We start from the raw sequence: 4,694 nt of genomic DNA on the forward strand, positions 1-4,694 counted from the left end.
GAAAGTGGAACTGTTTGGAAGACAGGTCCAGTTACATCTGGTTTAAACCAAACCTCGAATTCCACAAAAAGATCATCACACCAGCGTCTGGGCAACTTGCAGTAATTGAGGGAAACATGAATTCTGCTCTCTACCAGAAAATCCTAAAGGAGAATGTCCGGTCTTCAGTCCGTAAGTTGAAACTCAAGCGTGACTGGATTCTGCAGCAAGACAACGATCCAAAGCGTACGAGTAAATCCTAGTCCTAGAAGTAAGTGAAAGTCTGAGCTCTAGTTATCGGAAGAGTTTGGTTGCAGTTATTGCTCTTAATGGTGGCACAACCAGATTTTAAATTTAAGGGGGCAATTAGTTTTTCACATGGGTGATGGGCGTTTGATCACTTTTCTTGTTTCAATAAGTAAATAAAAAAACTGTATTGTGTGTTTTTTCATCTTGCCCTTGTTTTATGTTGTATTTCGTTCGAAGATCTAAAACTATTTAGTACGAGATATAGACAAAAACAGAAGAAATACTTTTTCACAGCACTGTATTTACTTACCTGACTCTGTGGCCCTGTTCACACTACTGCATTTTCGCATAACTGTCGCTATGGTTACGACTGTTGTCGACGCTACTCCAGCGTTTTCGACCCTCGAAAACGGAGACTTTCGGAAACGCTGAAGACACCGTTTTGGTTTGAAAACCCCGGCTCATGTTTCAGTCTAAACAGACCAAAACGAAGACTTTTGAAAACAAAGGCGTGACTCCGCCCACATTCGCCCCCTGATCGGGTCGTCTGGATTGTTGCGTGTCCTTCCCTGATTCGTCAAATCCCCTACCATATGACCGTTATGAATGGTCATGTGACATCGCATGCCGTTACTGGCATACCCTAGTAGTACTAGTACTAGTCATCCAAGTCTAGTCCTTCTCGTTACTAATCTGTAACCTGAAACACCCTTAAATTCTCTGAATAGAGAAAAAAAAATCTCCAAAAACTGCTTTTTCACTTCTGTAACTGAAATCAGCAACATGTTGCTTGAGATTAAAAAAAAAAAGTGTTTCTGGGTGGATCAAAGTAAAATGTGTGTGTGTGTGTGTGTGTGTGTGTGTGTGTGTGTGTGTGTGTGTGTGTGTGTGTGTGACATACCTCTCAGGTATGTTCTGAATTGTTAACACAGAAACAGTAATCTGGCACTTGTTTTCAGAACACACACACACCCACTCACACACACTCACTCGTAGCTGATGTTTTTCTCTTCTTCACTTCTTCCACAGATCTGCTCTGTGTTTTCAGCACTTATTACAGGTAAATCAGTTTTATTTTGTGTTTAATTCATTTGCTCTCTCTCTCTCTCTCTCTCTCTCTCTCTCTCTCTCTCTCTCTCTCTCTCTCTCTCTCTCTCTCTCTCTGTGTGTGTGTGTGTGTGTGTGTGTGTGTGTGTGTGTGTGTGTGTGGGTCCTCTAGAATTATTTCTCTTGTTATTACAGTGTTTCCTGCTGTAAACTGTGATCAGTACAGATTGAGAGGTTCAGATCTTCGTGTGGTGTAGAAAAGTCCAGAAAGCAGAAATGTAGGAATGCAGTGTCTGTTCAGTGAGAAAGTGAAATCTCTATCAACACTTTTCTCTCTTTCTCTTCGTTCATTATGAATTCCTCAGTAGTTAAGGCTTAAATGTGAGCTTAACTGTTTTTAAAGTGGATTATCATTTCTGATGAGAAGGAATCATACTTTTCCAAGTCAGAAGTTTAAATACAGCGGTGATTATTATTAGTCATCACTACGCCTCTCCACTGTTAGGAAAGTGTGATGTTTGTGTTAACACTAAAGCTTTTACACATCCTTATTCTTGTTTTGTGAGACTGAAGTGCTGAAGTGTCGTGGTGCAATTCAGAACATCGCATTAGTCTGAAGACAGAAACGTGGATGAGACTTGTGCAGGAGGTGTTTTGGGGAAACATAAATCTTGTGTGTCCAAGTGGAACCATTTGCTGAAGCAGAACTGCTTCAGGCTTTGAACGCAAAGCGGCAAAAGAAGTTCAGACTTTGAACATATCGAAAGAACGAGGCACAACCACGGAGGAGCTAGTCCACCAAAAGTCAGTGACCGAGTAAAGAGGGGATTACTCAGAGAACCAACTAAATGGACAATGCTAAAGACGATGCTACCACCACCACACTTCAGTATTATGGACTGTTATGTGTAGATTTCTGGAAACATTGCAGTCAGTTTTTCAGGAAAAAGCTATAACATCAAGATTTTATTACCAATCACTAAAAAGTGTTTATGAATATAGTGAGGGGAAATAATTATTCATACACTTTTGTTTATGTTATTTAATATAATTCCAGTCCATATATCCACTTCACATTTATACACATCGTATCTTTTAACTTCATACTAATAAATATAAACAAAACATAATGCATTCATAAACGTACACAAAGACAACAGAATGGATAGGAGGAAAAATACACACATGAGCAACAGTTGTACTTTGTAGTAACGTTAAATGGTCTGCACTTATATAGCGCTTTTATCCAAAGTGATTTACACTGTGTCTCATTCACACACACACACACCAGTGGTAGCAGAGCTGCCATGCAAGGCGCTAACTTGCCATTGGGAGCAACTTGGGGTTCAGTGTCTTGCCCAAGGACATTTCAGTATGTGGAGTCATGTGGGGCGGGAATCGAACTGCCAACCCAATGATTAGTGGCAACCCGCTCTACCACCTGAGCCACAGCCACCCCATTGGTAATTCAGGGTAATTCAGGGTAACTTTTTACCCCGCTGGTAAAAAGTTGTTGGTAATTCCAGCTCGGAGGTGTCTCGGGTGAGAAGTGATTCATTTTCTGCAGCGCTGTGGTTCAGCTTTGGGTCGTTCCTTTCTGCAAAGCATCTTCACACATCACACAGCAGGGCGAGGATTTCTTTCTTGGCTGAGTATACTTGTAAAAGTATTTAATATTTCCGGAAAAGTTTTTTTTTTTTTTTTACAGCCTGGCTCGTTAATAAACTTTTTTTAAGAACTTTGACTAAGAATTGCGAGAACATTTAACTTGAGATTTCTCTTGGAATCGGTCCAGAGCTCCGGGGTCATGTGGATGCTCATATGGATTAGAGTAATGTACAGATGAGCCTGCCTCACTTCCCAAACGAGGAAAAAATGAGTAAACATCATCTCAAGTCCAACTGAGTCTAAATATATGACCTCACTCATGACTGGCTGAGGTAAGTTATTACATCAGAGCAATTCTCCGTCTGTACTTGTACAGTATGTAAGATTTTAAACAGACTTTTATTCTTCAGCTCGTAGTTTCTCAGTCCCAGTGACTCACGTAATTACAGCAGATCCATAAAAGCCGCTCAAGTGCGATGAAGAAACTGTTTTTAACAGAGAGAGACCAGTTATAAGACCCTGACTATAGAGAGACCAGTTACAGCCCAGTCTCAATGTAAATTATGCATTTTACAATTACTAATTTACTTAGTTTTAATGTAGCCTTCAAATGTAATTTAACCTTACACCTGCCCTCTACTAGGTGCAGCATCTGCCTTTATTTATTTATTTATTTATTTATTTATTTATTTCTGATCAAAGTGCAGTGTTTTCACAAGAAGTTCAGATTATAACCAGAAACATGAAAGAGATGATGGTTGGATGACGTGGGATTTTTAACTTCCTGAAGTCATTACTGACGTGATTTATTGCTAGATTTATTGAGCCATTAATACAAAAGAAAAGCTGAATGCATTTCTCAGATCACGCTATCTTCTGGCTACCATGGAGCCATTTGGGACTCATTTATGAAAGACAGGGAGCCATGGTGGAATTTTCTGCTTGGATGGCATTTGCAGTACATTTAGATGAGCAGCAGGGGGCAGTATGACTTTGAGTAGACCATAATCTCTGCTCTCCAGAGAGGAGTCCAGACAGGTGTGTGATTTGAAGAGCCCAGGGATTCGGTGCTCCTTAAATTGTGCTGTGCAGAAATCACAACCATTATTTAAAACATGTTTAGTTCAAATGAATTAAATAAATATGCCTATGATCATAAATAATGAAACAAGTAAATGCATCAATAAATATGTTACAACATGTTAAATCATTTAACTAATAAATAACAGAATGTATTATAATAAAACATTATAGGCCTATTATAAAATATTTTTTATTTCATAATGCCTTTTTTTCGTCATTTTTTTTTCTATTTTCATCAAACAGACCTTGATCATGTGGAATGTCATGAACATACTTTTAAAAGCCTTGAAATAACAGCAGCTACAAAAAAATTATATCTACATTTGGGATTTAAATTCCATAACAGGTTTATCCATGAAACGAGTAAATTAAACCAACTTTACATAATCAAATGGATGATGATGACGATGGCATTAGACTCACAGAAATAGATTTCAAATGTCGCTGTGATGTACCTTTAATTAGATTTTAAAGTAAGGCTAAAAAGGCAGATCAGCGGTCCTTAAAGTACTTTAAATTATTTTAAAGCTGTACCATATTTCCGTTTGCAGGTTAAATATACTAAAGTTATGAAACCGCTTCTAAAAATAATAAATTCTTCCCTTTGCAGTAACTATGCACCTAAATCATTTAAACTAGCAGTTATCAAAACCTTGATTCAAAAATCTGACCTCGACCCCTGTCAACTGTCCAGCTATAGACAAATATCAAATCTCCTCTTTATGTCC

The 4,694-nt window shown here is 38.4% G+C and overlaps 1 protein-coding gene across 1 annotated transcript in view; it reads left to right on the forward strand.

The window, feature by feature from the left end:
- The first annotated feature begins 1,198 nt into the window (after positions 1-1,198).
- Positions 1,199-4,694, forward strand: part of LOC108265511 (UDP-glucuronosyltransferase 2A1) — a 9,818-nt gene continuing 6,322 nt past the window's right edge. Inside the window, exon 1 of the mRNA XM_053680492.1 lies at positions 1,199-1,288. The gene's annotated coding sequence lies outside the window, so the exon portion shown is untranslated. The remainder of the gene's footprint in view (positions 1,289-4,694) is intronic.

This window comes from Ictalurus punctatus, chromosome 5 (assembly GCF_001660625.3).
Source record: "Ictalurus punctatus breed USDA103 chromosome 5, Coco_2.0, whole genome shotgun sequence".
NCBI lineage: Eukaryota > Metazoa > Chordata > Actinopteri > Siluriformes > Ictaluridae > Ictalurus > Ictalurus punctatus.